Source organism: Octodon degus, unplaced genomic scaffold (genome assembly GCF_000260255.1).
Source record: "Octodon degus isolate 3935 unplaced genomic scaffold, OctDeg1.0 scaffold00012, whole genome shotgun sequence".
Lineage (NCBI taxonomy): Eukaryota > Metazoa > Chordata > Mammalia > Rodentia > Octodontidae > Octodon > Octodon degus.
The window spans coordinates 11,866,780-11,879,132 of NW_004524588.1; the positions used below are offsets into that span (position 1 = coordinate 11,866,780).

Sequence of the window (12,353 nt, forward strand, 5' to 3'; positions counted from 1 at the left end):
TCACTCACCAGGCCTGCGCTCTTTTTGATCTTGTAGAATATTAAGAACCATTTCCCAGGGCCAAGGAGATAGCTCAGCAACATAAGCACCTGCCTTGCAAGCACAAGGTCCAAGTTCAATCCCTGGTACCACCAAAAAAATAAAATACAATTTTCCTCAACTCTTGTATTGGTTTTGTTCGTTTTTAAATGGCCTCATAACCAATAACATCACATAGCCCAGTGACATCAAAGGTATATTTTCTTCACTGACCTTGAAGGGCTAGGGCCACAGTGTTGGCTGTCCTTGTAGCCCTTCTTTTTCTCTAATTTTTTGGTCTGCAGAATTAAGTTGTTAACCCTCTAGAAGAGAAGCTTAATGGTGTTAATTATTGAAACTGTCTTACTAACCTGGTTTGAAATTATCTCATTGCTACTTTTTTTTCTCAATAAAACTAATAATTTAAAGAAACAAAAACAAAAAAAAAAAAAACAAAGGTACATTTTCTTGCCAATGGCTTTGCTATTTGCAGATCCAGAATTTAGCAAAAGTTTCAGCCTCAAGAATGTTGGACAAGATGGTAAATATTTCATTAGAAAGCACACTGTCTTGAATGAAGCTCAGACATTCTGTCAGAGTGCTATTAATCTTATCGGGCAGTTCCAAATGTGCTTTCTTTTGCTCCTCCTCTTCTGAAGTGCTGTTCCAGAATGAAGTATTCATTTCCTCTATTACTTTTCTTTTTGCTTTAAGTTCTGAAAGGGCTATTTAGAGATTTTTCCCTAGACCTCTGCCATTCTTCTAGCTGTTTTCTTCGATCCTCTGCTGTTGATGATTGAATATTGGGATCACATTGGGTACCATTTGGGATTCCTCTCCCATTTCTGGTTGTGACACTAGCTTGAGTTTTGGGAGCTGTCTTGCTCAGAAAATGCTTCTGGGGAAAAGTGTTTTTCAACTTGGGCTCCACAGTCTAAACTCTTTGTTGAAAGCTCTTGGTTTTATTTACCCTTACTCTAGGGGTGGTTGGAATGAATGAATTAAAGTTGCCAGCTATCAAAATAAACCTCTGATTTATGGATTTTGATTTTGGTAGTATACCTGTCTTGGACCTGAAAATGGTTGTGTGAGCTTCTCATCTTGCTCAATATTTGGATGTCTGTTGTTAGGTCTCCCCTGCAGCAAATGGGTATGTCCTGTGTTTGCCATGTCTTACTTTCTCTTCAGTAACTGTATGGCTGTATCTTAATTTCTTTTGGTGGTTCACATTTACCCCTTTTCCCTTACATTCTTTATGTTCTTCACTACTGGTTTCTTTGATGCTTGAGTCCTACTAAGAGTCTGAATGAAGTGAGATGGACGTATTCTTGTGGCTTTTCTAGGTAAGGTTTGGTGTTTTTGGCTCTTCAATTTTCCCTTGGCTGCTAGGTATTCCTGCAGCTTTTTCTACCATTCTTCTGCCACGGTGTCAGAGGCAGAGGGCCCTGGACTTCCATGACTCCTCAGTGAGTTTCTTTTCTCAAGTGGAATTTTTTGAGAAGCCATTTCTGACTCCTTAGGCAGGAAATACTTGGCACCTAGTAAACACTCAATGCATTCTGGGTGTTAGCGTTAGGCAGTCATCTCTCCACCTGATTCTCATAGGACTTTTTTTTTTTTTTTTTTTTTTTTGTCACAGCAGCACCTGAGCACTACAGCCAGTGTTTGCATACCTTTTCCCCTCATTTACCTATACCCTGCCCAGGCCCTGGCACAGACTTTGTCAAACAAGTAGATTTACACACAGATGCCTGGAAATGCCACAGGAGGTCAAGAACATGAGAGACAGCAAAATGGGGTGGACAGATGTGCAGAACTGAGCTCATGCTGTCCCTTCCCAAGGAGGAAGGCCCCTGCCCTTGCTGAGGCAATGCTGTGTGCAGCAGGATTTAGGTTTTGGGTGTTTGTTTGTTTGTTTGTTTGTACAAGGATCAAACTCTCAGGCACTTATGCCACTGAACTATATCTCTGGCCCAAAAAGATTAATATTCCAAAAAGAAAAAAGTGACAAATTTAAATTTTAGTGTGAACTGTCAATTTTTGACTCTTGGAAGCTAATATGAATTTTGAAAACCACTGTGTGGGCCAAGAAGAATGCATTTGAAGGCTTCCAGTTTTCATCTTGTTAGAGAATGGAGGTGGCCCATGAGTGTTGGCTAGTTTCCTGACAATACTCTGCTTCTCCTGGAGCTGGGGTAACCTCAGAGGGTGTTTAGCTTATATTGGGAATACAGTTGCTTTTCTTCCTGCTTCACAGGGGACCCTGCAAAGTGCCATTTCTGTGTCCCTGTGGAGTTGCAAATTGCTATCAAACTGCCTGCAATAGGATCTGCCATCAGTGCTATTCAAGGTTGGGTGTGGCATCGCTCTAGTGGCCCTGTCTCTCTGGAGGTCTGGACAATACTATCTCTGGCTAGGAAAAAGAATAGAAGTACTTCCACCTGTAAACAGAATAAAGGGAACTGGGTGGTAATTAGGGAAAATGGATTGCTGTTAAGAGGACTTAGATTGACATGGCATGTATTTTCACACTTTTTCCATTGATGGTGATATTGAACTTAGAAAATAATAAGCTTAATATAAAACACAAAAAGCGCACAGCAGAAAATGTAAACATCGGTGGTTTCAGACGGGGCGTGGTGGCATGCACCTGTAATCCCAGTGTTTGCTGGACTGAAAACAGGAGGATCACTGCAAGTCCAATCTATGTAATGAGACCCTGTACTAAATACATTGAAAAAGGTTGACAGTTACTGTATAGCTACAAATCTTGATTTTGTTCATTTCTCCATGACATCCCCTTCAGCAGAGCTGGGTTTAACATGTGAGGGATCATAAACAAAGGTTTCTGGCTTTTCCTTCTGACCTGTAAGGTCCAAGTTACCCTGCCAGTACAGGGAAGCAGTTCCCTGCCCTGATTTCCTGATCCCACGGGCCCAGCAGCTTTGGCACACAAGGAAGAGAGATCCAAACTTCTTGTGCTCCTCAACTCTGTTGAGGTTAGAATTTTCCAAAATGTGATTGATTCTGAACCGTATCCTGGAGCACTTATTTCACATTTCTTTGAGAAATGCTCCTCTTAACCACAACACAGGACTCTCTTAAGAGATAGAGTTTAAAGAATCTCCCAAGCACAGGCACATACTCAAGAGTAATGAAGCTGCTGTTGGCTGGGAAAGGGATAAATTAGGGAATCCTTACCATGAAAGGTCAGGAGATGAAAACTGGGTTTACTTCTCTTGACAGGATTTTAAACAGAATGGCTTGGCAAGAAGTGGGTATTTCTAGAATCAGAAGATAGGCTAGATTATCACAGAATTCTTAGAAACAGCCTATTCTTCCATAATTTAACAGCATTTGATGTTGTGGATATTCTGGGTGTTGGAAAGCTATGTAGTGATATCTCTGTGTTTTGTCTTAATTTTCACCTTCAAATGACCTAAGGCATGGAACATCTTTTCATATGATTATGTATCTTTGGTGAGGTATCTGCTAAAATCTGCAGCTCATTTTTAAAATCAAGTTGTTTGTTTTTTTATTGTTCAGTTTTAAGAGTTTTGTCCATTTTGAAAAACTTATTTTTCAGATCTGTCTTCTGTAAATATTCTGGTATGTGATTTGGCTTCTCATTTTCTTGCCATATTCATTTGCAAAGCAGAAGTTTTTATTTTTAATGAAGTGTATCTCATTGATTATTTCTTTTATAAAGTGAAAATAGCCAATACATTCAATATATACAAAATATCACTTATCATTAGAGAAATGCAAATTAAAATGATACAGAGATTCCATCTTATCCCAGAAAGAATGATCATTTTTTCTTAATATTTAATAATTTTATTGAGAAAGAAGTAGCAATGAGATAGTTTCAAAACAGGTTAGTAGTACAGTTACAATAATTAATGCATTGCATATTGTTGTCTCTGTAGTAGTTGTTCCTAGTACAAGATGCAGACATGATATCTTGTCTAAACACTATTAGTTCAAAACCATCTTCTAAGAATGATCATCTTCAAGATATCAAATAATAACAAATGCTAGTGAGGCATTTATTGTAAAAGAACCCCTCTACACTGTTGGTGCAAATGCAAACTCATGCAATCACTTTAGAAATCACCATGGAGGTTTCTCAAAAAGTTGAAAGCAGAATTTCCATTTTACCTAGCTATTCCTTTCTAGTTTTCTTCCCCCAAACCTTAAAGATATATTAGTGATACACACATATACACTCATATTTATAGCAGTATAATTCACAATAATTTAGTATTTGAAGCAGTGTATATGTCCATCAAGAGACAAATGGATAAAGAAAATATGGTATTTATAGACAATGGAGTACTACTTTGCCATAATAAAACTTGAGTCATTTGTAGGAAAGTGGGACCATAATGTTAAGTGAGATAAGTCAGACACACAAGCTTAAATGTTGCATGGTTTCTTATGAGAAACCCAAAATATAAATAAATTAATGAGCAAAATAAAAGATAGATATTAGGAAGTAGGGAGATCTGTATTTCTCAAAGGGAGAGGGGACCAAGAGAAGGAGAGATGGGGTGAGCAGGATGGAGAGAAGGAGGGAGATAAAAGGAAGTAAGATGTCTGTGTACACACACCTGTTCTCAAAAAGGAATGTAACTGTTCTGCACTACAAATCCAAGCTAAAAAATTTTGTTCATGAACTGTGCCTTTAGTGTTAAATTTAGAGTCATTCTCGTATTCAAATCACCTGTGTTATCTTTTAGGAGTTTTATAGTTTTTTAACTTAGGTTTATGATTCATTTGAGTTATTTTTTTGTGAGGGGTACATGGTCCTAACTTAGGGGTATTTTTTAAATGATTGTATTTCTAGGTAGCTTTTTTTTTTTTGTATTTTAGGGAAGGGTCTACAGGGTGTTCAGGTTCTCGCTATTAGATAGGATTCAAAGTGATCTGCCTGTTTACGGCCTCCCAAGAGCTGGGATTACAGGCGCACACCACCATGCCCAGTCTCAATGGCTGTCTCAGTGTACCCTGAGTGTGGGGCCGGCACAGCAGGCCTGGGGATCGAAACCCCAGTCCCTGTGCCTGCTTGGAGGTGCTTTAATCTGCTGAGCTATTTGGCCAGCCTAAAATTTTTCAAAAACTGTTTCTTCACATATACTGTTTCTGTCCTCTAATATAAATTAAATTAGATAAACATTTTTTTCCTGATAAAATACAAGAACAATCATGATTAGGCAGACGCAAGCATTGCCAGTTTACATAAAGATTCTTGTTTGTATTGGCTTCGGGACAATCAGGAAGACTCTAAAGCTAAACGGGCTTGTAGTAATTGTCCTGAAGCCTGCCTTATACGTTATGGTGATGGATTCTTTGACAAAAGTAATTTCTAAGGGACACATATGAGAGCCAAGTAGACTGATCACATGATAGTAATACCATCCTGCACTCCTTCCCTCACCATCAAGAGGCCACTTATTTCTTCCTAGCTGTGCCAGTTGGCGAGGAGACTGCTGTAAGTAGCCACAAGCTTTTGACGGCATAAAAGAGAAAATATGCATCTTATAAATCACAAACCAGTCCAAACTTTTGTGCAACCCAACTTGGAACTGCTCTGTACTGGAGGCTTTTGCTTAGAGCTTTTTCCTTATTAGTCCAATATTTTCCGACTTATCTCTAATCTCAGAAACAAGCTAGCACACTAAAAATGACAAATGCCTTCCTAGAAAGTCATACATCTAAGAGAGTGTATCATATACAGTTCCAGATATATTTGTGATTACCTAGCAAAACTTTGAGCTATGGAGCCTGCTAGCCAGGAATATTTAGCCTGATATTTTGAAATACTCCCTTAAAAAATCTATTGCAGCTCAACTTTTGGGTAAGAAGATACTAATGTTGTAGGTAACTGGGTTAGATGGAAATGTTATAGGTGGTCAGATAGGTGAGGCTCTGGAAGGTGGGTCAGACGTCAAGACAAAAGGTGAAACAAATGTACCCACATACCACCCTAAGGACAGACATCAGGGATTGATATTTTAAATAGGTCTCTATCACCCTGAGGAAGCCAAGTAGAGTCATTAACTCAACTCTCTACAGGAAAGACCCCTGTTCTGTATTCATGCCCACTTGCTACATGACTTGCTTTCCTATTCAATCCTGATTTAATCAATTTTACCTGAGCAATTATACTTGTAATCTTATTGATTGACCATAGTTGTGTACCACCTCATGTCCACCTTGTGGCTTCCTGTGTTTCCCATCTTGAACCTGCTTCATGCCATGTTGCTCTATAAAAGTCCCTAGAAAAGGCAGGTTTCTTGGTAACCCACTCAGGTCCCCTTCTGTGTCTCATCTCATCCCAGATATCCAGAAGACTGTGGGTTTCTTTCCTCTGTATCACTAAGACTATGTTGGATGATACGGAAACAAGCTTGAGTGTGGTATAGGAACAGGGCAGCTGTGCTAGTTCCTCTGTGCTGTAAGCAAACCAACTGAACAACCTCATATAAGAATTTAACCATTCTGAGTTGGAATACAATATTTTGTAGAAAGAAATTGGGATCAGAGTGCAAACTTACAGGGATCATGATGAGAATGAAAGCAGAAAATAAGCAGTTTGTAAACTCAGTCTAACAAACTATTGAAAAGCATGAGCTCAACTTAAGGGAGGTTTGGATGACTGGATCTCCTTTTATCTCCAAAAAATGTGCCTTTCCTCTTTCCTGGCATGTCTTGCTGGTACTTCTAGAACACAAGTGTCTCAAGGTGAAAGTGAATGAAACTGAGAATACTTGGCAGCTGTGAAACACATATTTCTAGAAGTGTGGACTACATTGGTTCCATTGGTTAATCATGACAATAGCTATAGAACAAGATGAAGAAAATGATCTCTTCCTATCTTTCAAGGACCAAATACCCTTAGACTCCAGAACTGGCTAATCAGAACATCTCTGCAAGACTTTAAAAGTGGTGACATAAAATTCACTTTGGTACCTTTATATTCACATCCATTTATTTTTATTTTTTTATTTTTATTTATTTTTATTTTTATTTTAACATTTATTTATTTATTTTGTGTGTGTGAGTGTGTGTGTGTGGCCAGCTCAGCCCACCAGGGGGCGGGGCTGGCTGGCATGTGGTACTGGGGATTGAACCTTGGTCCCTGTGCTTTGCTTAGCTTAGCTTGTTCCAAGTAGGTGCTTTAGACCACTGAGCCATCTCACCAGCCCAATGGAAGAAGGATTTTTTTTGTTGTTGTTGTTCCTTGAATGCCTTCAGGGCACTTTTGGCCAGCGGGAGAGTTGTGAGGTTCGAACTCCACCAACCTGAGGCTGACAGCTTTGTGGAAGCAGCCACTTAAAGGCCTGAGCTAGGGCCAGGCCCCCCACATCCATTTATTTTTAAATTAATTTCATTGAGAAAGAAATAGCAATGAAACAGTTTCAAAACTCATTTGTAGGACAGTTACAATAATTAATATATTGCATGTTGTTATATCCACAGTAGTTATTCATAGTACAAGATACGAACATGATATCTTGTCTAAGCACTATTAGTACAAATCTGTCTTCTCATTTAACTAAGAGAAAGTAGCTGTAAATGTATCCTATTTTGTATATACATATACATATATATATATATTTTTTTTTCACTACAAAGTGGTCCTTCATTTATATCCCCCTTTTTTGTTTAGTTTTGTCAGAGATGGGTATTCCATTGCCATTCAAATATTGTAGGTGTGTGAATTCAGGAACATAATCCAATATAATCCAGTAGTCCATAATAGTAGTGGGTTATCCACAGAACTGTCATTGTCAGAAGTTGTCGACTTGAGCCTTTTACAGCTCAGCATATTAATATGGCTTTACTTTTTATACTTTGTGTTTATACTTTTCTTCTGCACCAAGGCTAGCAATGTGTAATACTAGGGCCATGCTTGGAATGCCTGTCATTTTAGTCTCCTAAATGTATACTGCTTCTAATGTCATGTCAATTACTGCTATACTCTTTCTCTCAAGTAAATGTTTTTTAAAAAGATAATAAAAGAAAACAAGAGACAAGGAAAAAATGTCATAGGACTGTTCTGTTACAATGTTGTATATGGTTAGATTTCTAAATTTCTGTGTAAAAATGTGTAATTGTTTATTTTACTTTTTATTTTTTCACATTCTGTAAGGATTTAAAGTTTAGCATATCAGTGATTGTTAGAAAATACCTGTTCTATGTTATGTCTAAGGTGTTTGATATTCAGATGGATAGTGATGCTAAACTCAACTGCCTATGTTATAGGGTAATAATATCATTAAGCTTCTCTTCTGGAGGGTTAATAACTTAAGTTTACAGACCAAAATTCAAAGAAAAAAAAGGGCTACAAGGATAGCCAACATTTTGGCTCTAGCCCTTCAAGGTCAGTGAGGACTCAGGACATAGGAGAACCTGTACTGTAACATTCTGTAACTCAGTGGTGTCACAAATTTTCTGTTCCAGGAGATTATGGGGCCACAGAGGAAAGTGATCAATGATGTAGAGTATGCCTAAAGAGAGTCACCTAGAGAGAACATGTTCTCTTGGGCTTTCACAGAGAGCAAATTGGTTAATCAATGGCTTTGACTCATCCAGATGACTGACATTGACTAAAGATCTACAAACTGCTGTACAGGCTTTCAGGGTAAACCCTGAGGGAATTTTATTTACCCTATCAGATACAAAAGTTACATTTTTTGTTGTCGTCCATTTAGAGGAATGAAATCATAGGCTAGGACCATAGATGTGATCCCATAGAAACTATAAGGATAATAAAAGATTATTATAAAATATTCTGTGGAAGCAAAACCAATAACTTAGATGAAATAGATCAATGATTTGAAAGAATCCATTTTCTAATTAGTGAGTCTATGCACTTGTAATTACTGCAATTATTTATATTCTTGAATTATTTCTGCCTTCCCCTATGTTTTCTGCTTAACAAATTTTTTTTTCTTCTATCTTCAAACAAATTATTCCAGTTAAAAAGGTGTTCCTCTTCTTAGCTCAACCCTCCCAGCTTGGAGGCCACAAATTCTATTTTTAGTATTTAAATAGTTTACCCTAATAGAAACTAACACATTTTTTATCCCTTATTGACCAGTTCTTGATCTTTTAGAAATAGAAAATTTGTTTTTAGTTGAGATGTTATTGCCTAGAATGGAGATCACCCTTTTTACCTATATGTGGCTGCAAGTGACCATGGATTTTAGCAGAATAAGCCTTAATAATAATAGTGTGGGTGGAGTGATAAAGGTAAATGCATGATTTGTATGACATCCCAAGCAAGTGGAAGCTGAACGGTTAGGTCAGAAAGCAGAGACAGTCCGTGGCTGTACCGCCCAGAATATGCCTGGCCTCATCAGGAAGTTGAGGCAACCATCAGGAGGTGTTTTTTTAAAAATAATTAAGATGAGATTCTAAATTCACATATTGTAAAATTATTGGTTTTAAAGCAAGCAATTAAGAGGTACTTAGTACATTCACATTGTTGTATAAAAACATCTTTAGGGCTGGGGAAATAGCTCAGTAGAATAAGCACTTGCCTGTCAAGTGCAGGGTCCTGAGTTCAATCACTGGTACTGAAAAACAACAGCAGCAACAACAACGTCTTTAGTTAGTTTCCAGATATTTCTATCAGTCTAGAATAAAAACAGAATTAAGTAGTTTTTCTCTCCATTCTCCTGGCAACTACCAACTTTTTGTTTTGTTCCTAGTGATTTTTCTATTGTGGAAATCTCATATAAATGGAATTGAACTTTTTCTTATAAATTGAACAAAGCAGTAAAACAAAAGCAGAGATATCTGGTTATATAAATAAAAGTCAGGCTTACTTGCTTTTTCATTCTCTGGTTTGAAATTGAAATCTTTGTACTTTTCAGAGTGGCCCTCAGGAATCTCTTTCCTGTAGTCGTGTTAAGTGCCATCCCCCAGGATTCCCTTTACATCATTTGGGCTGTTTCCTGCTGTCTTCTTCTGAAGTAAGGAAAAGGGCTTAGGAAGGGACGTGCTTTCTGCTGTTCTCAGTTCCAGCAGTCCCCACTGAGCTGTCACCCAGATTGTACCTGGATGGCTTTAAAGACTGCCTTGCCTTTCATAACCCAGAAATGGAGGGAGCCAGACCAGAGAGCACTCTACGCTTAAATCATGTCTTTATACTGCTTTGTGAGGTAAGTGCTACCACTACAAGTATTCCCACTTCACCAGTGAGGAAACATGGGCTCACAGCAGGCACACAACTAGTTCAAGGTAATACAATAGGCATAGATGGAGTACTTGCTAGTTTGGTTTTAAAGCCTAGTTTAGCTAGTGCTGTGTGTTGTCTGAGGTTCGGAGGAACCTGGAAAGAATCTGTGGGGTGGTAGAAGGGCAGGACCCTAGCAGAGCTTGGCAAGAACATCCTATAAACATTCTTTGAGGAGAACACTAACATTTTATAGTCTTCTAGTCTAATCAACCCAAGTGACTCAGTGTTTTTTCTTGTATTTTATGCATTTTGTTTTACTGTTAAAATTTACTAAATGTTACCCTTGGTAGCAGCTCCCTTCCCACCCACAGAATCGATGCTGAAGTACAGTTATTCATGCCTTTATTCTCATTTGCTCTTTACATAGTTTTATTCAGTGTTGGGATTGAACTCAGGGCCTTCACACTGGGCTTCCTGTGCAGCCTTGTTTATTTATTTGGCTGCTTGTTTATTTGAGATTTTCCCATAACTGTAATCCCAACACAATGGAATACCAAGGCAGCACGATCACAAGTGTGAGCCCTGCGTGGGCAACTTAGCCATTTATTTCTCCTTCTTAAAGCTAGTATGCATAAGCTCAGATGTCAGCTGTGAGATAAAGAGGCCTTCTTCTACATGATACTGTCAGCCGGAGGCTGTACTATTATTTAGACCTACAATATCCCTTGAAAATCTCATGTGCTTTGGAAAGTGATTTGATTATGGAGGTGCTGTATTCATCAGTGAATTAATCCACTGAAGAGGTCAGAGGATTAGTTGTATTCATTTATTACAATTCAGTAATTGTATTCATTAACTGTATTCATCAGTGAATTAATCCACTGAAGAGGCTGACCTATGTTGGTGTTATGAGGCAGGGCCTATTAGAAGAAGGCAGATCACTGGGGGTGTGAACTAGAACGGTGTGTCTCCCTCCCTGACGCCTCCTTCCTGATCACTCTGATTCCTGGCTGCCGTGACATCAGCTGCTTTCCACTTCTGTGTCATGTGCTGGGCCATTTGTGCCTGGAGCCAGCTGACCGTCAGCTGAAACTGAGCCTAAATAAACCTCTTATCCTTAAAGTTGTCAGCGTGTATTGGGCATTTTGTCCCAGCAATGGAAAAGTGACCCAGACAGGTTGCTTCCTGCTATTGGTGGTGTATCTTGCCACAGGGATGTATCTTCCTGATGGTCATCCCAAAGGATGCTGGGCATTTGATTACAAAACTTACCTTTTATGGGCATCAGAGACAAACTCAAGCAGTGCTAAGTTTTGTGATGTTTGTTAGTGGTAAAGGAGTTCTGTCCTGATTTGGCAAATTTGAAGAAAACAACAAAATAGATTGGAGACTCTCAACCACACACATACACACGCGCACGCGCGTGTGCACATACATGCATGCGCAAAGTCTCACAATGAGCAGCAAAATATTCAGAAGTTATTTTTAAAAATCTATGTCTACAAATCCTGTGCATATAATATAGGAGGAATCTAGGAAGAGTGTAAGTACTTTTCTGTACTATCTTGTTACAACTATAGCATTTCACTAGAGAAAGGAATAGAAATTTAAAATATTGAAAAACCTGTCTACTTTTATATTAATTTGCAGCAAACCTGGTTTGCTTGAAGTATCCTGTAAATATGAGTTGTTCATATACCATATTCCCTCTTTTTAAAAATACATATTTTAACAATTTTGTTAGCTGTAAGCCAAAATCCCATCCATTGAAAGTACGCTGTTAAATTTCTGTTACCTTATTCAGTTGTATTAGTCCAAAAAGAAATGCTGCATCTGCTAATGTTTGCTCCCTATTCCTTCCATGCCCTTTTCTCAAATCTTAAGCAACTGCCTTCTGTTTCTTTGGATTTGCCTCTTCCAGACATTTCATATACAGTATCCTTTCCCCCATTTACCTGTGGTTTTGCTTTCTATGGTTTCAGTTATTTGCAGTCTGAATATTAAATGGAAAATTCCAGAAATAGTTAGAAAATTTTATCTTAAATTGTTTATACTTCTTTATTATATATCATAAATATCACTATGATTTGATCGTTACATAATATAGACATACATTGGATCATCACACAGTAACTTGTACATC

General features: G+C 38.2%; 1 pseudogene; it reads right to left on the minus strand.

The window, feature by feature from the left end:
- Positions 1-501: 501 nt before the first annotated feature.
- LOC101568751 overlaps positions 502-12,353 on the minus strand; it is a 66,582-nt pseudogene continuing 54,730 nt past the window's right edge.